The 25873-nt window shown below is 51.7% G+C and overlaps 2 long non-coding RNA genes across 3 annotated transcripts in view; one reads left to right on the top strand and one right to left on the bottom strand.

Annotated features, from left to right (window-relative positions):
- Nucleotides 1–19177, bottom strand: part of LOC138849066 (uncharacterized) — a 31584-nt gene extending 12407 nt beyond the window's left edge. The window contains exons 1-2 of the long non-coding RNA XR_016231035.1: nt 19050–19177; nt 4634–4731 (exon numbers count right to left, since the gene is read on the bottom strand). This is a non-coding gene — a long non-coding RNA (uncharacterized LOC138849066). The remainder of the gene's footprint in view (nt 1–4633; nt 4732–19049) is intronic.
- Nucleotides 18175–25607, top strand: LOC149127587 (uncharacterized). 2 transcript variants are annotated; one of them, XR_016231034.1, is made up of 3 exons: nt 18175–18493; nt 19515–19746; nt 22457–25607. It is a non-coding gene; the product is annotated as an uncharacterized LOC149127587 (long non-coding RNA). The 2 variants fall into 2 exon arrangements; XR_016231033.1 differs by lacking the exon at nt 18175–18493 and adding an exon at nt 19059–19185.
- Nucleotides 25608–25873: the final 266 nt, after the last annotated feature.

Genomic DNA, 25873 nt, shown 5'->3' with positions numbered 1-25873 from the left:
GATTTATTTATTTGGAAGGCAGAGTCACACATAGAAGATCTGTCTCACTCTGTCTCTCCCTCTATCTGCTGGTTCACTCCCCAAATGGCCACAACAGCTGGGACTGGACCAGGCTGAAGCCAGGAGCCTGGAACTCCACTGGCGTCTCCCACATAGTTGGCAGGGGCCCAAGCACTTGGGCCATCCTCCACTGCTTTCCCAGGCACATTAGCCACAATGCTGGATCAGAGGTAGAGCAGCTGGGACTCGAACCGGCACTCAAATGGAGTGCTGGTGTCGCAGTCAACAGCTTAACCTGCTGCACCATAACGCTGGCCCCTTGAGTTTGTAATTTTAACATTACCCACAAGGGTGGGCACTTGGCTTAACTATCCACCAGGGGTTCAAGAACTCCTGGGTCAGAGCCACAGACCCCGTGGGCTCCAAACTGAAAAAGCCCTTTACTCCGCCCAGCTTCCAAAGTAACCACTGTTGTCGAGGGGACAGACTAGGGTCAGGAGTAGCATTGCAGGCAGAACTGTCAGTTTCCTTCTAGAGATGCCTCCTGCCTTCCATTCAGGCCAGCTCGCCTCCCAGGCCAGCTGGGTAATGGAAGTCAACAGGGTGCCTTCCCTAAGGAAATGCACACCTCCCTTACGCTGCCTCTTCCAGTACCCCGTGGGAAGAGAGAGGTCTGGACCTCAGGTACACCTGGCCAGGCTCAGCCCACCCGATTGTTATCAGGCTCCTCTGTCAGCTTCTGTTGTCCTCTGATAAGGACTCTGTCCTTCTTTTAGAACCTGTAAGTTCAATCTGCTTGCTAGATTCGTTTTGTCCAGGTTTGAATCAGTGAATTTCTAGACGGCCACGCGCATGAAACCTCGGGTGGGAGCAGTTTCTGCAAGCTGGCACTGCGTCTCCCTCGAGAGGCCACGTCCTGCTGGAAGCCTGTCTCCACGGCCGGTCCCTGCACTGCCCCTACTCAGCATGAAGCAGCCAGAGTTCCCCTAACAGAAGTTAGGGTCCACTCTTCCGGGGGAGGGAATGGGAGGAGTCAGAGGGGTTAATAGGCAGTCAGGGTGGGCCCAGTGGAAATTTAGGGTGCAAAATGCTTGCTTTCCAAAAGTTATCTTTAGCAAGATCAACAGTGCCTGCCCCGCTTCCTCAGGAATCTCCAGTCTTATCGTGAGAACAGCCAGGGAGGGGGCTCCACCCTCTGAACACCCAGTTTACTGCAAAACAAGTTAGGTATCCCACCCCTCCCACCCATGGCTCCTTTCTTTTATCCTGAGCAAGATAGGATAAAAGGATTACAAATCAGATCCTGTGAAGGGATTTGTCCCCACCTTATAACTGAATGTCAAGCTGGTAAGTTTTTTTCTTCCCCAAAATTGTGCTTAGAAGTCCCACTACCACCAGCCCCTTTGGGTTTTCCCTCTCTTGGAGCCTCCTCCATGCTGCTCTGGCTAGAGGTCTCGGACTATAATAAATCTTGCTTTTAAATCTTAGGGGAAAAAATCATTGTGATATGCCCTATTAATTGAACAATAGGACACAAGTGAAATTAACAAACACCACATGATTATCTCAACAGGAGCAAAAATCATCATTTGACAAAATGCTTTACCCCTTCCCGATCAAAGTTCTCTAGAAACTAGGAGCAGCACAGACGTTGCTCAGCCTGGTCAAGGGCGTCTGGGCAAACATCACACTTCCCGGTGAGAGAAGGAAAGCTTGCCCCAAGACGAGGAATGATGGCTGCTAACACTGTCCTAGAGTCCAGCGCGTCCAGCCAGGGAGGCTGGGCAAGACAAGAAAGGAAATCTAAGTTGGAGAGGAAAAGGTAGAATTTTCTCTATTTGCTACTAAGGAATCTATTTTTAAAAAAACTATTAGAGGGGCCGGCGCTATGGCATAGCAGGTAAAGCAGCCACCTGAAGCGCCGGCATCCCATATGGGCGCCAGTTCAAGACCCAGCTGCTCCACCTCTGATCCAGCTCTCTGCTGTGGCCTGGGACAGCAGCGGAAGATGGTCGAAGTGCTTGGGCCCCTGCACCCATGTGGGAGACCCAGAAGAAGCTCCTGGCTTTGGCTCAGCGCAGTTCTGACCATTGCCAGCCATCTGGGGAGTGAACCAGCGGATGGAAGACCTCTCTCCTTCCCTCTCTGCCTCTGTAACTCTTGATAGCAAAATGGCACAGTCTTAATGTATGGCACCATCTATGCCTCGCTCACCATCTTGGGCCCTGGCCCCCATCTCCACACTGCACAGTAGGTGTTGGTCCTAAGCCCCATGGCCCAACCACCAGTGCCAGCTCTACCCCAACCCTACTGGGATTCGCTGCTCCTACCTCCCTGCCTGTCCCCCGGCAAAGGTTTAACAGCACCTGCTCCAGACACCTGCTCTCTCTCCATCTCTCTCTTACCCTCTCGCCCTCTCCCCCGGCTTCCCCCCCAACAATAAACCTCTCTTCTAACTCCAGTGTTTGGTGTGATTTGTGGCAGCCTTACAATTCTGCCTTTCAAATAAAGAAACAAATAAATCTTTTTAAAAAAAATCTATTAGAAGAGTTAAAAAAGTTTAGCTAAGTTGCCAGATACAAGATCAATGTGGAAAAAAGAAAAACCGTATCTCTTCATAGCAGAAATAAAACAAAAAATGAAATCAGCAGCTTCCAAGGGACACCATTCAGTGAACAAGTATCTGAAGTCTGGGAATTCTTGGAGAAGAAAGGAGTAAAGGCATAGAAAACGGATTCGGTGGAGCCAGTGTTATGGCGTAGCAGGTAAAGCCAGTCCATGGTGCCGGCACCCCATATGGGCACCAGTTCGAGTCCTGGCTGCTCCCCTTCTGATCCAGCTCCCTGCTAATGGCCAGGGCAAAGCACAGAAGATGGCACAAATGTTTGGGCCCCTGCACCCACCTGGGAGACTTGGATAAGGCTCTCGGCTCCTGGCTCCTGCCTGGCCCAGCACTGGCCATTGCGGCCATCTGGGGAGCAAGCCATCAGATCGAAGATCGATCAATCGATCTCTCTCTCTCTCTCTCGGCCTTTCAAATAAAATGAAAATAAATAAAACAAAAAGATCCTCACAATGACATTTTAGAGCGAAACTCTCAAAGGGAAAACACAGAATTCCGAAAGCTGCGAGTGAACGGTGCCAAGTCACACACGCGGGCGCCCCCTAAAGGGACAGCAGCCGTTTCAACAGGAATGTTCCATGCCCAAGGACGGCACCGACACCCTCTGAGCTCTGGACGGAGAGCCTGGCAGCCAGCAACGCCGCGCAGAGCGGAGCTCCCCTCCAGGCAGGAAGGGCAAGCAGAGACTTTCCGAGACAAGCAGCACTGGGGGGGCGCCGCCCTGCCAAAGACGCTTGCGGGAGCCCCCACGCTGACGCCAGAGGGCTAACGGCCCTCACCAGGTGTGTGCAAGCAGGATCCCCGCTGGGAGGGCAGCCCCGAGGGGCAGAGAGAAAAGGCGGCAAGCCTTAGCAAGACCACCAGACCGCCAAGACGACCAGCGGAAGAGCAAGAAGGAAACAAGAGGGCATTTCAAATAAACAGAAAAGAATTTTAACTGGCAGAACTAAATAATGGGTCGGGGCCTGCGCTGCCTGCGACATTGGCATCCTGTGTGAGCGCCAGGCCGCGGCCCAGCTGCTCCACTTCCGACCCAGCTTCCCACTAACAGCCTGGGAAAGCTTGGTTGGTCTCAGTCCTTGGGCCACTCATGTGGGAGACCCACAGAGGTTTCCAGGATCCCGACTTTGGCCTGGCCCAGCCCTGTCTGTTGTGGTCACTTGAGATGGCAGATGGATGATTCTCTGTCTCTCTCTGATATCTCTTTCTCTCTCTCTCACTCTTTCAAATAAATAAATAAAAAGTCTTTTTAAAAGGGACATAAGGGGATAGAATCGTGGCACAGATTAAACCACTGCGTGAAGTGCCAGCAACCCATATGGACGCCGGTTTGAGTCCTGGCTACACTTCTGATCCAGCTTCCTGCCAATGCGCCTGGGGAAGCAGCAGAGGATGGCCCAAATCCTTGGGCCCTGCGGCCCTACACCCACGTGGGAGACCTGGAAAAATCTCCTGCCTCCTGGCGTTGGCCTGGCCCAGCCCTGGCTGAAGCAAACATTTGGGGAGTAACCAGCAGATGGAAGATCTCTCTCTCTCTCTCTGTCTCTCCCTCCAACTCTGCCTTTTGAATAAAACAAATCTTAAAAAAAAAAAAAAGACACAAACTTGCTGAGTGGATTTTTTTTTTTTATTGTTTTAGAAAACAAGACCCAGTGATATTCCGCCCACAGAAAGGCCCTTCACCAGTGAAGACACAGGCAAGGGGAAAGGCTGGGGAAATTCTCAATAAAATTGAATCTGACAACACATCAAAAAGAGCACTCATCAAGATCATGTGGGATTAAGCCAGTGATAAATACACATCAATAAATGGAATCTATCACATATCACATCAACACAATAAAACCATATGATCATCTCAACAGACAAAGAAATGCAGTCAATAAAATTCAACATCCAATCACAATAGAAACCCTGAATGGATCAGGCACAGAAGGAATAGGACAGAGCAAGCATTTGACCCGGTGGATCAGGTCCCACTTGGGCTGCCCCCATCCCGAATCGCAGTACCTGGTTTGAGCTTTGGCTCTGCTTCCAATCCAGCTTCCTGCAAATGCACACCCTGGATGGGGGCAGCAGATGAGGGCTTTGGCACTTGGTCTCTCCACCTTGCAAGGAAAAGAAAACAAACTTCTTTTTACAAGAGGAGGAACACACCTCACCGTAATAAATGATGTATACGACAAACCCACAGCCAACCTCATACTGAATGAGGAAACGGGAAGCAGTTCCTCCAAGATCTGGAGCCAGATACGGGCGTCCACTCTCATTGCTTTTATTCAGTATAGCACTGCAGCTTCAGCCACAGCCGTTAATCAAGAAAAAGAAGCAAAAGCCTGTGGCTGGCACTGTGGCATAGTAGGGTAAGCCTCTGCCTATGGTGCCAGCATCCCATATGGGCACCAGTTCAAGTCCTCTTCAAATCCAGTTCTCTGCTTATGACCTAGGAAAACAGTAGAAGATGGCCCAAGTCCTTGAGCCCTTGCACCCACATGGGAGACCTGGAAGAAGCTCCTGGCTTCTAATTGGCCCAGCTCCAGCTGTTGCGGCCATTTGGGGAGTGAACCAACAGATGGAAGACCTTTCTCTCTGTCTCTCCCTCTGTCTACCTCTGAATTAAATAAAAATTTTAAAAAGAAGCAAAAGACATACACACAGAAAAGGAAGAAGTCGAATCATTCCTATTTGCAGATGATGTGATTCTATATATAGAAAAACGTACAGATTCCAACAGGAGACTATCAGAACAGATACACAGGGATGGGTGTAATGGCACAGCAGGTTAAGCTGCTGTGTGAGATGTCTTGCATCCCATGTCACAGCTCTTGGGATCAAGTCCTGCACCTGATTCCAATCCAGTTTCCCACCAGTACACCTGGGAGGTAGTGGAAAATGTCTCATGTACACGGGCCCCTGCCATTCACGTGGGAGACCTGAAATGAGTTCCTGGCTCCTGGCTTTAGCCTGGCCCAGCCCTGGCCATTTGGGGAGTGAACTAATGGATGGGAGATCTCTCCCCCCGCCCAACCTCGTCACTGCCTCTCAAAAAATTTTAATTATTGAATTTTTTAGATTATTGAATTTTGAGATTATTGAATTGACACTTAAATTAAAAAGAGCTGATAAACAAATTCAATAAGTTGCAAGATACAAAATCCACACACATTGTGCCCAGCAACCAACAGAGTGGAGACTCCTGACTCTGGTGGGGAGAACTAACAGGCAGCTAGGAGCTTGTGACTACGTAATGCTCCTGTACTGGGACTGTGAAAAAACTGAGGGTGTGTCGGAAGACTCACAGTGTGGCTGGGACTTTGGGCAGTCACTGTGGGAGACTCCACATGCTCAGGGCATCCCAGTTACCTGGTGAGGGACATTGCTAGGGAAACTGAACTTACAGTGGGGACTGCACAGATCCTTTCTGTGGTCCTTGGGACAGAGTGGATGAATATTATACACACTGGGGCTAGCGTTCAGGCATTGGTCTCATTTGAGGAGAGGAGCTCAGCTGAGCAGAATAAATTTACCTTCTGATTAAAAGAGAGAGAAGATTAACCACGCCAAACCTGGGTGTGTCACTTTAGGCATGCCCTTAACCTTGGAGAACTGAAGAGCTCTCTGACGACACCCACTACAAGCCTCTAGATATTCACTGAAAGCTGACATTACTCTTATCTACAGAGTCATAGCACAAAGATAAAGGCTGGCACAGGAAAAAAAGAAGAAACCAATGAGTATCTCCACAAATGCCTAACAACAAACCCATTCAAGAAACAAGAATAAGGAAGACAACATGACACTCCCAAAAGAACACAACACTTCAAAACTAGATTGTGAAGATGACGAGATGGAAGAAATGCAGGAAATGGAATTCAAAAAATTGATCATAAGATTACATAGAAGTAATCAAAAGCAAATGCACAACTACTGAAATCTGTACAGGACATGAAAGAAAACTTCTCCCATGAAATTGAGATCTTAAAGGAAAATCAAAATGTAATGAAGAATTCAATAGAATAAGTAAAAAATGCAGTGGAGAGCCTTACCAATAGAATCAGTGAAGCAGAAGAAAGAATATTGGGCTTAGAAGACAAAGCACAGCAAAGTATACAGTCAAACCAAAGACAAGAAGAGGAAATTAGAAAACTAAAAAACACTGCTGGAAATCTATAGGAGAATATAAAAAGACCCAATATATGGGCTCTAGGAATTCCTGAAGGCATGGAAAGAGAGAAAGGATTAGAAGGCCTTTTTAGTGAAGTAACAGAAAACTTCCCAGGTTTAGAGAAAGAAAGGGACACCCAAGTACAGGAAACACTCAGAACTCCCAATAGACATGATCAGAAAAAATCCTCACCATGACACATTGTAATCAAACTCACCACAGTAACACATAAAGAGAAGATTCTAAAATGTGCACAAGAGAAACGCCAGATTAACTTCAGAGGATCTCCAATTAGAGTCACAGCAGACTTCTCTTCAGAAACCCCATGGGCTAGGAGAGAATGGAGAGATATAGACCAAGACCTAAGAGAAAAACACTGTCATCTCAGAATATTATACTCTGCAAAGCTCTCGTTTATGAATGAAAGTAAAATAAAGACCTTCCATAACCGAAATTGAAAAATTTGCCACTACCCATCCAGCCCTACAAAAGATGCTTAAGGATGTGTTGCACACAGAAACACAGAAACGTGGTTATCGCTATGAAAGAGGGTAATGGAAGGAAATCTCAGTAAAAGTTCAAAGGGGGGCAGTGCTGTGGCATAGAAGGTAAAGCTGCTGCCTGCAGTGCCGGGATCCCATATGGGTGCTGGTTTGAGCCCCAGCTGCTCCACTTCTGATCCAGCTCTCTGCTATGGCCTGGGAAAGCAGTACAAGATGGCCCAGGTCCTTGGCCCCTGCACCCACATGGGAGACCCAGAAGAAGCTCCTGGCTTCCAGTTGGCGCAGCTTCAGCCATTACAGCCAATTGGGGAGTGAACCAGTAGATGGAAGACCTCTTTCTCTCTGCCTCTCCTTCTCTCTCTGTGCAATTCTGACTTTCAAGTAAATATATAAATCTTAAAAAATTTTTCAAAGGAAATTCAAAGTAAAAAAATAGAAATACTTTTGGAAAAATGGCAGGGCAAAATCATTACTTATCAATAGTCACCTTGAATGTAAATGGCCTCAACTCCCCAGTTAAAAGACACAGAATGGCTGAATGGATTTAAAACAAAATCCATCTAGTTTCTGCCTACAAGAAACACATCTCACCAACAAAGATGCATGCATACTGAAAGTGAAAGGATTTAAAAAGATATTCCATGCCAATAGAAACCAAAAAAGAGTTGGTGTGGCCACCTTAGTATCAGGCAAAATAGACTTTAACACAAAAACTGTTCAAAGAGACAAAGAAGGGCACTATATAATGATTAAGGGATCAATTCAACAGACCCATAACCAAGTCGGAAATTGAATCAGTAATAAAGGTCCTCCCAACAAAGAAAAGCCCAGGACCACATGGCTTCACTGCTGAATTCTACCAGACATTTATTTATTTATGGACAGGCAGAGTTAGACAGTGAGAGAGAGAGACAGAGAGAAAGGTCTTCCTTCCGTTGGTTCACCCCCAAAATGGCCGCCTTGGCCAGCGCTGCACCGATCCAAAGCCAGGAGCTAGGTGCTTCTCCCTGGTCTCCCATGTGTGTGCAGGGCCCTAGCACTTGGGCCATCCTCCACTGCCTTCCCAGGCCACAGCAGAGAGCTGGACTGGAAGAGGAGCAACCGAGACTAGAACTGGCGCCCATATGGGATGCCGGCGCTGCAGGCGGAGGATTAACCTAGTGAGCCAGCTGAATCTTAACCCATGCCCCCCAACCTCTCACTCTGCAAAGATCAACTCAAAACAGACCAAAGACCTACATATGCTACCTGAAACTAGGAACGAGCTAGAAGACGACATGGGAAATCACTCCAAGACTCTGACAGAGACAACAATTTTTTGGATATGACACCAAAGGCACAGGCAACAAAAGAAACATTAAACAGTGGGATTTGTGCTGGCACCTGTGCTGGCCAGTTGCTCTGTTTCTGATCCAGCACCCTGCTACAGGCCTGGGAAAAGCAACAGAGGACAGCCCAAGCACTTGGGCCCTCCCACCCACGTGGGAGACCCAGATGAAGCTCCTGGCTTTGGCCTGGCCCAGTGCTGGCCATTGCAGTCATCTGGGGAGTGAACCTGGGAAATCTGTCTGTCATGTGGAATGCCAGCATGGCAGGTGGTATATTAACCTGCTGTGCCACAATACTGGCCCCACCCAAGTATTTTCCTTTTTTAAAGATTTATTTATTTTTAAAGATTTATTTTATTTATTTGAAAAGCAGAGTTACACAGAGAGAAGGAGAGAGAGAGAGTGGTCTTCCATCCACTGGTTCACTCCCCAATTGGCTGCAGTGACTGGAGCTGCACTGATCCGAAGCCAGGAGCTTCTTCTGGGTCTCCCATGTGGGTGCAGGGGCCCAAGGACTTGGGCCATGTTCTACTGCTTTCCCAGGCCATAGCAGAGAGCTGGATTGGAAGTGGAGCAGTCAGGACTTGAACTAGCGGCCTTATGGGATGCCGGCAATGTAGGTTATGGCTTTACCTGCTGCGCCACAGCACCAGCCCCAAAGATTTATTTATTTATTTGAAAGGCATAGTTACAGAGATAGGGGTGGGAGAGAGATCTTCCATTCACTGGTTCACTACTCAAATAGCTACAATGGCCACAGCTAGGCAGATCTGAAGCCAGGAGCTTCATCTGTGTCTCCCACATAGGTGCAGGGCCCCAAGCACTTGGGCCACCCTCCACTGCTTTCCCAGGCACATTAGCAGGGAGCAGGATCAGAAGTGGAGCAGCTGGGACTCGAACCGGCACCCTTATGGGATGCCGGTGTCTCAGGCGGCAGCTTTATCAGCTATGCTATAACACCAGCCCTCTAAGTATTTTCAAACTATGCATCTGACAAAAGATCAATATCTGCATTATAAAGGCCAGAACCTAAGAGATCCAGATGGAATTTCAAGCTTCTGGCTTTGGCCTGCCCCAGCCTTGGCTGTTCTAGCTATTTGGAGAATGAACCAGCAGGTGGAAGATCTGTTTGTCTGTCTGTCTGTCTCTCTGTCTTTCCCCCCTCCCTCCCTCTGCGATTATGCCTTTCAAATAGATAAATTTTTAAAAATTTAGAATATTTAAGAAACTCAAACTAAGCAACAAAAAACAATCCAATTAAGAAATGGCCAAAGGAAATGCAAGTGGTTGACAAATATATGAAAAAAAAATGCTCAAAATCAATAATCATTAGGGAAGCACAAATCCAAACCATAGAGATCGGATCTCAGTTCAGTCAGAATAGCTATTATCAAAAAGATAAAAATACACCAGCAAGGGTGTGGAGAAAAGGAACCCTTATACATTGTTGGTGGGAGCAGAAATCTACACAGCCATTACGGAGAACAGCATGGAGACCCGGCCAAAAGCGAAGAACAGACCTACCCCACGACCCCTCTAGCCCCCTCCTGGGCACACATTCAAAGGAAAGGAAAGTAGCACAGGAAAAGACGTACTGTGCTCCCACGTCCTCCGCAGTGCTGTTCACAACAGCCAAGCTGTCCATGGGTGCATGAACGGATAAAGAAACACGGCACAGACTCGCCATGGAACAGTATTCGGCCATAAAGAAGGGGAATCCTGGGGCAGGCATTTCCCTGGAGGCTGGGATACCCGGGTCCCATGCGGGAGGACCTGGGTTCAATGCCCGCCCCTGCTCCTGGCTCCAGCTTCCTGCTCATGCAAACCCTCAAAGGCAGCAGTGCTGCTCCAAATAACCGGGTCCCTCCCCTGTCCTACAAGCGGGAGGCCTGCATTGAGTTCTCAGCTCCGGGCTTTGGCGCAGCTCAGCCCTGGCCATTGCAGGTATTTGGGGAGTGAACCACTGGGTGGGAGGCTCTGGCTCAGAGAAGATCCCGACATTCGCAGCCATCTAGTCGATAAAACCAGAGACTCTGTAAAATACAGTAAGCCCGACACGGGAAGTCCAGTTCCGAATGTTCTCCTTGGAGTGTGAAGTTCAAAACAAAGCTGATCTGAACTCAGAGTGATGACTGCCAAGGCCTGGGAAGGGCTCTAGGGGAAACTGGGACCAAAACACAGTCAGAGGCAGGAGTGCTAGTGGTCCACTCACAGCTCACGGAACTGGCCCACGCGCTGTGTGAAGAATTGCAAGAGGGCCTGGTGGCTTCCTAACCAAGACAAGGAAGTGGAAATACTCATCGTGGGATTCGGTCAGTTTACGTTGTAACTCATAACAACGTACAATCATGGGGGCCCACGCTGTGGCGTAGCGGGTAAAGCCGTCGCCTGAGACGCCAGTATACACTATGGCTTCCGGTTCAAGTCCCAGCTGCTCCACTTCCGATCCAGCTTTCTGCTATGGCCTGGGAAAGCAGTGGCAGATGGCCCCAAGTGCTTGGGCCCCTGCACCCATGTGGGAGACCTGGAAGAAGCTCCTGGCTCCTGGCTCCGGACTGACCCAGTCCTGGTTGTTGTGGCCAATCTCTCTCTCTCTCTCACTCTGCCTTTCAAATAAATCATTTTTCAAAAGAAACCCAGAGGCCGGCGCCATGGTGCACTAGGTTAATCCTCCGCCTGTGGCACCGACATCCCATATGGGCGCCGGTTCTAGTCTCGGTTGCTCCTCTTCCAGTCCAGCTCTCTGCTGTGGCCCGGGAAGGCAGCGGAGGATGGCCCAAGTGCTTGGGTCCCTGCACCTGCATGGGAGACCAGGAGGAGGCACCTGGCTCCTGGCTTCGGGTCGGTGTAGTTTCAGCCTTTGCGGCCATTTGGGGAGTGAACCAATGGAAGGAAGACCTTTCTCTCTTTCTCTCTCACTGTCTGTAACTCTACCTGTCCAAAAAAAAAAAAAAAAAAAACCACTAGTCAACATCCCGGTTGGACTTTTTTCTTTCTTTCAGAAATTCACAAGCATTTCATGAAAAAATTCAAGGCCCAAGAACAGCTAAAACCACCTTTAGAAAGAACACTGTTGGGGCTGGTGTTATGGTGCAGTGGGTTCAGCTGCCGCCTTCAATGCTGCCATCCCACGTGAGTACTGGGTCAAGTCCCGGCTGCTCCACTTCTGATACAGCTCCCTGATAATGCCCCTGGGAAAGCAGTGGAGGATGGCCCAAGCACTTCTGCCCCTGCCACCCACGTGGGAGACCAGAATGGAGTTCCGGGCTTCTGGCTTCATCCTGCCTTAGCCTCAGCCCCAGCCATTTGGGGAATGAGCCGGCAGATGGAAGACATCTCTCCATCTGTAACTTCCCATCTTTTGGATAAATAAATGACTCTTAAAAAAAAAAAAAAGGGAATAAAAGAAAGAACACTACTGGAAGATTCAAACACCCCAATTTCATAACTTACTAAGAATCTACAATGATCTTGAGTCTGTGGTACTGGCACAAGGATAAACATTTAAATCAATGAACAGGGGCTGGTGCTGTGGCATAGCAGGTAAAGCTGCTACCTGCAGTGCCAACATCCCACATGGGCGCTGGTTTGAGTCCCAGCTGCTCCACTTCCAATCCAGCTCTCTGCTATGGCCTGGGAAAGCAGTAGAAGATGACCCAAGTCCTTGGGCCCCTGCACCCACATGGGAGACCCGGAGGAAGCTCATGGCTCCTGGCTTCAGATCAGTGCAGCTCCAGCCATTGCAGCCATTTGGGGAATGAACCAGCAGAGGGAAGACTTCCCTCTATCTGCCTCTGCTTCTGAAATAAATCTTTTTTAAAAATTAAAATTAAATTTAAAAATATATATATATAAATCAATAAAACAGGGGGCCAGCACTGTGGCGTAGCAGGTAAAGCCATTGCCTGTGGCACCAGCATCCCACATGGACACCAGTTGGAGTCCCGGCTGCTCCACTTCCGATTCAGCACCCTGCTAATGCACCCAGGAAAGCAGCAGCAGATGACCCAAGAGTCTGGACCCCTATACCCACGTAGGGGACTCAGAAGAAGCTCCTGGCTCCTGGCTTCAGCCTGGCTCAGCCTCTGCCATTGTAGCCATTTGGGGAGTGAAACAGTAGATGGACGATCTGTCTCTAACTCTGCCATTCAAATAAATAATTTTTTAAAAAAAATAAATCAACGGAACAGAATTGGAATCAAAAAAAAAAAAAAAAAAACATTTCTTAACTGATTTTTCCACAAGGTTTGCCAAGAAAGAGACTCAGTGGAAAGAAGAGTTTTCTATAGAAGGTGCTGGGTTAATTGGCTACTCCCATACCAATGAATGACTGGATCCCTGCCTCACACTGTATAAAACATTAGCTCAGAGTCAATCAAAGACCTAAACATAAAAGCTAAAACTATAGAGATTTTAGAAGAAAATATAGGTGTAAGACTTTATTGAATCAGGTAGTAGGTTCATTAGACATGATATCAAAAGCATAAGCAACCAGAGAAAAAATAGGCAATTGGAACTTTACCAAAATTAAAAACTTTTGGGCTTCAAATGACACTATCAAAAAAATGAAAAAATGGGGCTGGCAATGTGGTGTAGTGGGTAAAGTTGCCACCTGCAGTGCTGGCATCCCATATAGGTGCTGGTTCGAGTCCCGGCTGCTCCACTTTTTTTTTTTTTTTTTTGACAGGCAGAGTGGATAGTGAGAGAGAGAGAGAGAGAGAAAGGTCTTACCTTTGCCGTTCTTTCACCCTCCAATGGCCGCCGCCACAAGGTGGAGGATTAGCCTAGTGAGCCACGGCGCCAGCCCTGCTCCACTTCTGATCCAGCTCTGTGCTGTGGCCTGGGAAAGCAGCAGAAGATGGCCCAGGTCCTTGGGCCCCTGCACCCATGTGGGAGACCTGGAAGAAGCTCCTGACTCCTGGCTTTGGATCGGCACAGCTCTGGCCATTGCGGCCATCTGGGGAGTGAACCAGCAGATAGAAGACCTCTCTGTCTACCTCTTTGTAACTCTGCCTTTCAAATAGATAAGTAAATCTTTAAAAATATATGTGAAAAGATGCAGTGGCTGTCATGGGCCATAGGTTAAACCAACTCCTCAGGCACCTGCATCCCATACTGGACATCGTCTGAGTCCCAGCTGCTCTGCCCCCAATGCAGCTGCCTGCTAACGCTGTGAGGGCTCAAGTGCCTGGGCGCCTGCTGCCCCTGTGGGAGACTCAGAGCTCCTGGCTCCAGCCTGGCCCAGCCCTGGTTGTCGTGAACATTGGAGGTGTAAACCATTGGACATGGCCGGCGCTGCAGCTCACTGGGCTAATCCTCCGCCGGCAGTGCTGACACCCCAGGTTCTATTCCCAGTTGGGCGCCAGATTCTGTCCCGGTTGCTCCTCTTCCAGTCCAGCTCTCTGCTGTGGCCCGGGAAGGCAGTGGAGGATGGCCCAAGTGCTTGGGCCCTGCACCCCATGGGAGACCAGGAAAAGCACCTGGCTCCTGCCTTCAGATCAGCTCAGTGCGCCGGCCTCAGCGCGCTGGCCTTGGCGGCCATTGGAGGGTGAACCAACGGCAAAGGAAGACCTTGCTCTCTGTCTCTCTCTCTCACTGTCCACTCTGTTTAAAAAAAAAGAAAAAGTGGAGCTGGGACTTGAGTGCAGGCTCTTGGATGTGGGGTGCAGATGTCCCCAGTGGCATCCTAACCACTATGCCAAATGCCTGCTCTGTGTAGCTTAAGTTATTTCTCTCTCACTATGAGGAAGATTGGATACCAGGAGATGTTTCCAATTCCTTTCCTAGAAATTGTTGATTTGCCCATTTTCTTATATATTGTCAGCAGCTCTTAACACATGGAGGAAAGCAAACCTTTGCTATAATGACCTTTAATTATTTGTCCTATTCATTTGAGGTTTGTGTTTTCTTAAAGATTTATTTATTTGAGAGGCAGAGTTACAGAAAGAGAGAGGGAAAGACAGAGAGGTTTTCTGTCCTCTGGTTCACTCCCCAAATGGCTGCAATGGCCAGAGCTGGGTAGATCCAAGGTCAGGAGCTTCTTCTGGGTCTCCCACGTGGGTGCAGGGGCCCAAGGACTTGGGCCACCTTCTACTGCTTTCCTAGGCCATGGCAGGGAGCTGGATAGGAAATGGAGTGGCAGGGACCTGAATCAGTGGCACCCATATGGGATGCCAGCACTGCAGGTGAGGCTTACCCCACCACGCCACAGCACCAGCCCCCTGGACTTACATTTTTATATACTTAATTATTTTTCCTGCTACGAGACCTGGGTTTTGTTCCCTTCTTATCAAAGCTTTTGCTCTCTGAAATTGTTAAAAGGCAAAGCATCAAACTTCCTCTACACCTTCTCCTATTAAGACTGTGGGCCCAGTTTTCACGTTTAAGTTGCCGAGGTGGGTGCGGGGGTCGGAACACCCACACCACGCCGCAATCTGGCACTCTAAGCTCATCGCCTAGGTGATGGTAACCGGAGACCCGCCTCTGCAAGGTGAGGGGGTCACGAGAGCGCCACCTTGTGCCTGGGATGGAGAGTGCGCCCAGGTGAGCCGCCAGCAACAGGTACCACCTAGGAAGCAGATGCCAGGACTGTCCTGCCTTGGCCTGGCACTTCTCAGCCTCCAAAACAGTAAGAGATAAATTTCCATCATTTGTGAATTTGTTACAGCAGCAGGAGTGAGTTAGGACAACGGAATGGGGCCGGCGTTGTGGTTTAATTCCAGTAACAGTCTAGTCTGAGTTGCTCCCCACAGATAACCATGGACCTGAGAAGACAGGGAGACAGAAGTGAGACCCGCAGAAACAAATACGTAAACAGCAGTGCAGAACCAGTCCCAGACTTCAGATACGGGAATTATCAGATGCCATGTGTACAACAACCACACTGCATCTGGTACAGAACTGAGAGACGAGCTGGAAAATGCCTGCATGGGACATTTTTTCCCTAAGATTTTTTATATTTGAGAGATACAGTTATAGACAGAAAGAGGAAGACAGAGAGAGAGGTCTCCATCCACTGGTTCACTCCCCAAATGATGGCATTGGTCAGAGCTGAGCTGATCAGGAGCCAGGAGCTTCTTCTGGGTCTCCCACGTGGGTGCAGGGCCCCAAGGACTTAGGCCATCTTCCACTGCTTTCCCAGGCTATAGCAGAGAGCTGGATTGGAAGAGGAGCAGCTGGGACTCGAACCGGCACCCATATGGGATGCCAGCGCCATAGGTAGAAGCTTAGCCCACTATGCTACAGCACCAGTCCCCAGACATTATATTTTTTTTAAGTACATAGTAGCTACGAGGAAGAACTGAAAACACAATAACCAAATTAAGAACTCAAGGGGTAGGTGTACTGGCAGATTAGATACAGCTAGAGAGAGAATTAGTGAACCAGTGGACCAGAGGGCAGCAGAGAGAGACAAAGAGAAAGCATGGAGAATGAGGCTAGAGAAAACCCCATTGCGAGAGGCGAGGGAAAATGGAGCCAAGTCATGGCAGAAGCAATGCTGGCTGAAGGGGTTTCCAGGGTCTGGCGCTGTGGCAAGCGGGTTAAGCCACCACCTGTGATGCCAGCACCCGCCAATTCAAGTCTTGGCTGCACCACTTCTGATCCACTCCCTGCTAATGCACCAGAGAAAGCAGTGGAAAGTGACCCAAGTGCTTAGATCCCCGCCACCCACGTGGGAGACCCGGATGGAGCTCCAGGCTCCTGGCTTTTGGCCTGGTCCCACTCTGGCTGTTGTGGACATTTGGGGAATGAAACAGCAGATGGGTGATCTTTGTCTCTTTGTGTGCCTTTCTATGTCTCTCTAATCCTGCCTTTCAAAAAAAAATCTTTAAAAAAAAGCTAAAATAATTTTCCATGGGCTGGCGCTGTGGCACAGCGGTTAACACCCTGGCCTGAAGCGCTGGCATCCCATATGGGTGCTGGTTCGAGACCTGGCTGCTCCACTTCTGACCCAGCTCTCTGCTATGGACTGGGAAAGCAGTAGAAGATGACCCAAGTCCTTGGACCTCTGCACCCACGTGGGAGACCCAGAAGAAGCTCCTGGCTCCTGGCTTCGGATCGGCACAGCTCCAGCTGTTGCGACCCTCTGGGGAGTGAACCAGCATCAGAGTACCCAGGTTCAAGTCCCGATTCCACTTCTGATTACTGCTAATGTGTTCCCAAGAGGCAGCAGGTGGTGGCCCACGTACTTGGGGTCTCTGTCCTCCATGTGGGGCCTGGCCCAAACCTGGCTGTTGCAGCCATTTGGGGACTGAACCAGCAATGGAAGATTTCTTCATCTCTCTGCCTTTCAAATAAATAAATATTTAAAATTTTTAAAAAGCGATGAAATTCTGATAGATGAACCCTGAAATTATGTTACGTGAAAAAGCCAGGCACAAAAGGACAAATGAGATTATCCCTATATGAGGTACCTAAAATAGGCAAGTTTATAGGGACAGGAAGTAGAATGAAGATTGTCAGAGGTGGGGCTAGGGAGGAGGGCTTAATGGGCACAGAGCTTCTCTTTGGGGTAGAAAAAAATCTCAGCTGCTGCCTACAGTGCTGGCCCCCAAGTGGATGCCAGTTCCAGTCCAGCTGCTCCACTTCTGATCCAGCTCCATGTTAATGTGCCTGGGAAAGCAGCAGAAGATGGCCCCAATCCTTGGGTCCCTGTACCCATGTGGGAGACTGGGAGGAAGCTCCTGGCTCTTGGCTTCAGATTGGCCCAGCTCCGGCTGTTGTGGCCATTTAGGAAGTGAACCAACAGATGGAAGACCTCGCTCTGCCTCTGCCTCATTGTAACTATGCCTTTAAAAAAAAATTTTTTTTTTTTTTTTAAGATAATTGTGGGCCGGCGCCGCGGCTCACTAGGCTAATCTTATGCCTGCGGCGCTGGCACACTGGGTTCTAGTCCTGGTCAGGGCGCCAGATTCTGTCCCGGTGGCCCCTCTTCCAGGCCAGCTCTCTGCTGTGGCCAGGGAGTGCAGTGGAGGATGGCCCAAGTGCTTGGGCCCTGCACCCCATGGGAGACCAGGAGAAGCACCTGGCTCCTGCCTTCGGATCAACATGGTGCACCTGCCGCGGCAGCCATTGGAGGGTGAACCAACGGCAAAGGAAGACCTTTCTCTCTGTCTCTCTCTCACTGTCCACTCTGCCTGTCAAAAAAAAAAAAAAAAAAAAAAGATAATGGTGATAGAAAAACATTGTGGTTGCACTGACTGCTCCTAAATTGTACACTTAAACAGTTAAAATGATAATTTAATGTTTTCTGTATTTTACCTCCAAAAAAAGTAAAAAAAAAATTGATAAACCCATAATGAAAGAATAAATTGGAAAGTAAAAAAAAGAAATAGAAGTTGGCGCATATGCTGGTTGGTAAGACAGACTCAGCACGGGCTGCTTATGGAGAGCGTGGAGGGGCTGGGGGGCACCAGGGTCTGGAGGTCCCTTGGACACCCCAGGCTGAGCACGAGACCTCAATGGAAGCAGAGACCGGAACAGCACGGGCAGAGGGAACCACACACGGTGGTTGTGGCTCCCGCAGCCCGAGGCTGTGAAAAGCAGGTGGTGGTAGGGACGGGCAGAGCAAGGACAGGAAACCGGGACTTGGTCCTGAGGTGTGGGAGCCACCCAGGGGCCTGCGGCAGGGAGTGAGGTGGCCGGGCCGGGTCCCGAGTGCCCGTGTGCAGAGCGAATGGGGGGCTCTTACGCAGGCCGAGGGCTGTGGCACCGTATGGGATGGAGTGCCGTTGGCTTGCACCGGGCAAGAGGCCAAGCAGACGGAGCGGCCCCATGGCTCAAAGGGCTTGCAGGTGGAATGGGAAAGGCCTGCCTGGTGATGGGAGAAGGCGGAGAGGCACAGCTGCAGGGAGCTTGGGGCCAGGCGGAGCAGGTGTGGGCCTGGAGAGGGAGGAGCCGGAGAGACGCCGCCGCGGGAAGCCTGGGGATCTATTTCACCGCCCAGGTGCAGGGCTCTGGGGCCAGCACTGGCCTCCCACGAGGAGGCAAGACACCCAGCCCTGCTCAATTATTCAACTGTGACTGCTGTAGCGTGGCCAGCAGCAATGGAAATGCAGGCCGCTCTGGCCGACAGCCCTGGGGGTCACCCACGCCTGCCACTGGGCCAGAGCTGGTGCACGTTCCCCCCAACACCCTGCCCTCCTGCCCACTTCCAGGAGGCCCTGGCTGGGCTGAGTGGGAAGCTCCCAGGGCAGGTGGCATCCTCACAGTGGCCCAGGGTCTCAGCGTTCACCACCCATCTGCTTGTCACTCTGAAACCCACTTCTGACTCCGGGGTCCCAAGTCAGGGAGGAGGTGCTGGCAAGGCCTAAGGATCGGGTGAGGCCTGCGGGTGCCACAGGCGTCCGGCCTGAGTTGAGTCGGCCCTGTCCCCAAGGCCCTCATGAGACCTCACCCAGGTCACCCGGCCCCAAAGGCCCTGTCCCTACCCGGAGGCGGGCGGCCGTTTCTTAGTCCGTTCTCTGTGGCTGTAAGTGCACAGTGCAGACTGGGTGGCCTAGAAGAGTCCACTTTAGCTCACGGTTCTGAAGGTTGGCCATCACCAAGATTGAGCAGCTGCGTCTGGTACGGGCCTCTGTTTCGTGGCCGCTCGGTGGGGAAGGGGATGAGAGGATGGGTGTGGGCCTCGCTTTGTACCCAGGTGCTCCAGGGGCCGGCCGGAGCCAGGGAGAAGGGCTTTACCCCTTAAAGGCCCCGCATGCAACACTGCTGCCAGCACCCTATAGTTTAAGATTGATTGATTGACTTGAAAGGCACAGACAGAGAGATCTTCTGTCTGCTGGTTCACTCCCCAAATGGGCCAGGCTGAAGCCAGGAGCCAGGAGCTTCATCCGGGTCTCCTAGGTGGGTAGCAGGGGACAAGCACTAGGAGCCATCTTCTGCTTCCTTCCCAGGTGCATCAACAGGGAATTGGATCGTAAGTGGAGCAGCTGGGACTGGAACTACTTCAGAAGTAGGATGCTGGTGCTGCAAGTCGCGGCTTAACCTGCTGGGCCACGGCGCCCGCCCTGCCGACCCCGTGTTCAACGACAGCTGCTCCTCCTGGGTGTGAGCACGGACGCCAGCCCCCACAGGTGGGCAGCGCTGGTCACAGCAATGTTGGGGCACACACAGGACCGCGGGCAGGTGCGTAGGGGACTGCTGAGCGGCCTCCCTGGCTGATGGTCGTGGTGGCCACGTGACCACATGCACAGCAGAGCCCAGGAGGGTCCTGCCTACCCCTTCCACCTTAGTGCCCGCCCCTTCTCAGTGCCCTCGGGGTCCCTGTTTGTTGATGTCCCCAGGCCAACAGGTGTTCCTGCGAGACCTCACACCAGAGAGAATTCCAGGGCTCTTAGGAGAAGGGCGTGGGGACAGCCAAACCTCCCCCATGTGCTGAGACAGGTCGTGGCCGGGACAGAGCCTGTGTCCCCAGGGCTGCTGTGGGAGTGAAGGGACTCCCAGGCAGGTCCAGGGAATGGAGGCCCAGCCAGGATGGCCTCACACCCGAGCAGGTGCAGGCTGTTTGTGGAGGCCGCGTATCAGGAAGTCCCTGTTCCAGGTGACGGTGGGAAGCCCTGTGCAGAGGCGCATGACTTGTGTGCATTTCTCTTTCAATGCCAAGACTGAGGGCAAGGACCCGGGGTAGTCCGATGGCCCCACCGTGCAGGGTGGAGTCTGGGGGGGGACAGAGGGGCTCGGGTTACTGCCCCACTCTGGAAAGAGGGCGCATGGCCAGCAGGATCAGTGGTCATTACTAATGCATGGGCTGGCTGTGGCCAAGGGACCATCTCAAGCTCCCCAGCTGGGCCTCACCCCAGCCCTGGCCCCAGCAGGGGCTCTGAGAAATGTCAAGACCAACCTGGGGCCAACAGCCAGGTAGCCCCAGGGCCTGGGCAGCAAAAAGGAGGCTCTCGGGACACATCTGAGCCTGCCCGTGCCCCGCTGCCAGCTTGTATTTGAATTTGGTTTTTGCAAGGGAAATGGCCTGCCTCCCAGCCCGGGCCTCCACTCTGGTTGTGCCCCTGTCATCCCTGGAGGTCCAGGAGCAGCTGAGGGCCCCCGGGCTCCAGTCCGCCCCTGGGCAGCAGCTCGGGCTCCCTGGGGTCAGGGTGGAGCTGCTCCCGCATCTTTGGGCACAGGGCTCCTACGAGCTGAGCCGGTTTCCGCACTGATACCTTTGGTTGTGCCGGTCTCCCTGGTACCCTGCCTCGGGGCAGACAGCATCTCAGGAACTGCGGGCGCCCCTAAGCACCCAGTAGGTGCTGTGCGGGCTACCTGTGCACTCACGTGTGCACAGACAGCGAGCGCCTTGCTCAAGGCCGAGCAGAACACACCAAGGTCACGTGCCTACCTCCTTATCACCAGCCCGGGGTTCTTTCCAAGGGACAAGTATACCTCCCCATGAATAATTCGCACCTGGCCAGCAGGGCCCACACGCACCACACCCCTCTTCTCATCTTTCTGGAACATCAATACCCATCTCTCTGCCCTCCCCCGGCCGCCTGTGAGCCGGAGGACCACGTGCTCGAAACTCCCAGTCCGCAGCCCCCCTCTCCAGGAGAGAAGACCGCCGACTAAGGCCCCGAGGCTGAGCCGACTAAGGGTCCTGCGGGCACTGCCCCTCAAGCTGCCTTTGGTCCTGCTGATGAGAGTCTCATTCCTCAGATCGCTCACCCAGGTCAGGCCCGGGGCAAATATGAGACACACACACTCACCTACATTCACATGGCAATAAAACATTTTTAAAGAAAGGATTTCGGCCAGCGCCGCGGCTCACTAGGCTAATCCTCTGCCTGCGGCGCTGGTACCCCGGGTTCTAGTCCTGGTCGGGGCACCAGATTCTGTCCCGGTTGCTCCTCTTCCTGTCCAGCTCTCTGCTCACTCCCCAAAATGGTCCCAACACCCAGATCTGGGCCAGGCTGATACCAGGAGCAGGAGCTTCATCCTGGTCTCCCCAATGGATGGGAGGGGCCCAAGCAATTGGGCCACCTTCTGCTGCCTTCCCAGGAGCATTAGCAGGGAGCTGGATCGGAAGTCTCTCTGATACGGGATACTGGTGTCCCAACAGCAGCTTAGCTCACTGCACCCCCAAGGCCTGGCCCCAAAGCTTTTTTTTTTTTTTTTTAATATTTATTTATTTGAGAGGTAGAGTTACAGAGAGAGACAGACAGAAAGGTCTTCCATCCTCTGGTTCACTCCCCAAATAGCCACAATAGCTGAAGCTGAGCCAATCCAAAGCCAGAAGCCAGGAGCTTCTTCCAGGTCTCCCACACAGGTGTAAGGGCCCAAGCGGTCAGGCCATTGTCCACTGTTTTCCCAGGTGCATTAGCAGGGAGCTGGATCAGAAGAGGAGCAGCTGGGACAGGAACCAGTGCCCATCAGGGATGCTGTACCCACAGACAGAGGCTTAACCTACTACGTCACAGTGCCAACCCATTGTTTTGTTTTGTTTTGCTTTTTTGATTTGAGGACAAAGAGAAAGAGGCAGATAAAGAGAGAGAGAGAGAGCTCTCATCTCCTGGTTTACTTCCCACATGCCTGCAACAGCCAGGACCAGGGAAAGGCAACCGAGGTCTCCCAGGCAGGTGGCAGGAACCCAACACCTAAGCCGTCACTGCGGCTCCCTGAATGCAAGCCTGGGCGGGGACTGAACCCAGCACGGCGTCCGACGTGAGATGTGGGCATCGTGACCTCTAGGCCAAACGTCTGCCCCACAATCAAACAGCTTCAATCACAACTTGACACTTGTGATAAGAGGGGCGGGAGGAGATGTACCTCTGCACCTGTGGGGTGGGGGATGTGGGATTCGTAAGTAGGATGAGGGAGAAGATAAGCCTCATTTCATCTCTTTCAGGACTGATCTCCAGGTTGCCTTCCAGAATAGGGCGGGGGTGGCCAAGAGCAGGAAGCTGTGGCCTCAGCTGAACCCGGGCTCCTGAGACCTCTTAGGCACAGAGCTCAGCACTTGGGATGCAGCCAGAGCATGCGTGGCCGTCCTCTGCACACACTGGAGGGAGCCAGACGTCCGGGGCAGGGACTCTGAGTGGACTCTGTCGCTGTCCAATACATGTGTCTGCTCATGGAATGGATTATTCTCAGCATAAATCTAAAAAGGAAGCTGGGGTTAGAATGTGTACATTTGGGGGCCAGCATTGTAGTGCAGCAGGCTAAGCCCCTGCTCTGACACTGGCATTCCACGCCGGATCATCAGTTCGAGTCCCTGCTGCTCCACATCTCATCCAGCTCCCTGCTGATGCACCTGGGAAAGCAGTAGAAGATGGCCCAAGTGCTTGGGCACCTGCACCATGTGGGAAACCTAGAGGAAGCTTGTTGCTCCTGGCTTTAGATTGGTGCAGCTCCAGCCATTGCAGCCATTTGGGGAGTGAAGTAGCAGATGGAAGACATTTCTCTCTCTCTCTCCCTCTCTTTGTCTGTAACTCTACCTCTCAAATAAATAAATAAAATCTTTTAAAAAATGGTTCATTTTTGGTACAACTTCTACCAGCTGCCAATCTGCCCTCCATACTAACTCCACCCGTCTACAGAAGCCAGTACCACAGGTTGTACGTCTTTTTCATGTTTTCTATTGTAAGCCATACAAGATGACTCACTGTTGTGATTCACACATCTTTAAAATGTTGTATGTTAGGGGCCAGCAGTGTGGTGTGAGGAGTAAAGCCACCGCCTGTGACGCCAGCCTCCCATAGGCACAGTCCCAGCTGCTCCACTTCTAATCCAGCTCCCTGCTGATGCGCCTGGGAGGGCAGCAGAGGATGGCCCAGGAAGCTCCTGGAAGCTGGCTTCAGCCTGGCCCAGCCCTGGCTGTTGGGGCCATGTGGGGAGTGAACCAACAGATGGAAGATGGATCTCTCTCTCTCTCTCCCCTCTCTCTCTTTCAAATACATAAATAAATCTTAAAAAGAAGACCATGGGGCTGGCGCCGTGGCTCACTTGGTTAATCCTCCACCTGCGGCACCAGCATCCCATATGGGTGCTGGGTTCTAGTCCCGGTTGCTCCTCTTCCAGTCCAGCTCTCTGCTATGGCCTGGGAAGGCAGTGGAGGACAGCCCAAGTGCTTGGGCTCCTGCACCCCATGGGAGACCAGGAGAAGCACCTGGCTCCTGGCTTCAGATCAGCGCGGTGCCAGCCGTAGTGGCCATTTGGGGGGTGAAGACCTTTCTCTCTGTCTCTCTCTCACTGTCTAACTCTGTCAAAAAAAAAAATGGATATCATAGCTGGACATATTACAGCAGCCTCCATGAGGCAGCCAGGGGCAGAGATGCGGACATCAGAGTTGAGGCTGCATGGACAGACTCTGTCTATAAGGCCAGTGGTGGCAGTGGAAGCTGGCACATGAGTGGGGTGCATCCTGCCTGGGCTGCTGTGGCCAGTGACCACGCTTTGTGGCCTCAGGCGGTCCTCAAACCTGAGGTCAGGACTCCAGGTTCCTGCTCAGCTGCGGTGCTGAGGCGGGCAGAGGCCTCCAGGGCCTGTCCTTGCCCACAGTAGTTGTAGCCCACCTTGTGACACGGGGGGGGGGGGGGGGTACATGAGCTGGCATTCCTGCCAGCCCTACTTGGCAACGCTACCCCTCACCTGCAGTTTGATAAGCCCTCCTTCCTACAATGCACCTGTGTCACATCCAGGACCAGGATGGCCACGTGGAGGCTAAACCACATTGGGGTGCTATGAAAATCCTGAAAGACCTCTCGCAGGCTGAACTCGACCCAGACCTGGTGCCATCTGCCTACACCACTGCCTACATCACAAAAGACGCTGCTTACATGGGAGGGGCCCCTTTTCTGCTCTTGGCCGCGCTCTGGGTCCTGCTCTGGCCTCCTCCCCCTGTCCCCTCTTGGGCAGCTCTCCAGCCCACTCAGGACGGGTATCCCTCCACGTGGGGCGGCCCACACCCACATGTGATTATACGTTCACTCTCTCTGAAATAAATCCTGGTCTCTCACTTGTGCACCGCGTTTCTGCCTCAGCTTTCAATTCTTATCTCTGTGGGGCAAGAACTTGGAATAAACATTAAGATGCTGGGGCCGGCACTGTGGCACAGCAGGTAAAGCCACTGCCTGCAGCGCCTGCATCCCATATGGGCGCTGGTTGGAGTCCCAGCTACTCTACTCCCAATGCAGCTCCCTGCTAATGCACCTGGGAAAGCAGTGGAAGATGGCTCAAATCCTTTGGCCCCTGCACCCATGGGGGAGACCCAGAAGAAGGTCCTGGCTCCTGGCTTTGGATCAGCTCAGTTCCGGCCATTGCAGCCATTTGGGAAATGAACCAGAGGATGGAAAATCTCTCTCCCCCTCCCTCTCTCTCTGTAGCTCTATCAAATAAATAAATCTTTTTTTTTTTTAAAGAAAAAGATTAAGATATCTGGGCCCCATACACTTGGATCGCCCCAACCTCTGCCTCTGCCATCACAGTGCCCCCTGCCCTGCTGTGTCCATCTCCTGTGAGTCTCTTATAAAGATGCTTGTCATTGGACTTGGAACCCACCCAGATAATCCAGGATGATCTCCTCCCAATCCTTAACTTGATTACATCTGCAAAGACCCTTGTTCAAGATAAGGTCACATTCGCAGCCTCTGGGGACTAGGCCAGACCTTGGCGGCCATCTTTCAACCCGCTATACCAGCCATTAAAAGCAGAAAGCCATCAAGGATGCTGGAACATCCCCAAGGCCACAGGACTGCAGGGGGATGCAACGGTGGGACAAGAGAGGTGGCAGGAAAAGCCACTTCCTACAAGGCTGACATCCCTTAGGGTCGCCACTTGAGTCCCAGCTACTCCACTTCCCATCCAGTTCCCTGCAAATGCACCTGGGAGAGCAGCAGAAGATGGCCTCAACGCTTGGCCCCATCCAACCCACGTGGGAGACCTGGACAAAGCTGACTCCTGGCTCCTGGCTTTGGCCTGGCCATTTGGGGAGTGAACCAGCAGATGGAAGATCTCTCTCATTCTGTAACTCTGTGTTTCAAGTTAATAAAATAAGAGAGGTAGGAACAGTCATTTTTGTTTGTTTTGATGGTGACGTGGGTGAGGCGGGACGCACAGAGAGCCGAAGTCTAGACCCTGCAAGTTCAACGATTCTAGAAAGCGTGGACCAAGGCAGAGCGCCTTCCAGAATGGTTCTCAGAGTCTCCGCTGGCTCCCTCTGCCAGGAGACAGGGTCAGCGCCTGGAGGCGGGGGCAGGTGCGATGCAGCCTCTGGGGTGCGGTCACCATGGCAGGGAGCAGACAGGCACCGCTTGGGCCGTGGGCG

The sequence above is a fragment of the Oryctolagus cuniculus genome, chromosome 3, assembly GCF_051225735.1.
Source record: "Oryctolagus cuniculus isolate XC-2025 breed Fujian yellow rabbit chromosome 3, ASM5122573v1, whole genome shotgun sequence".
NCBI lineage: Eukaryota > Metazoa > Chordata > Mammalia > Lagomorpha > Leporidae > Oryctolagus > Oryctolagus cuniculus.
Note: the sequence above shows the minus strand (reverse complement) of the source record. Positions and strands in the feature narration are given on the sequence as shown.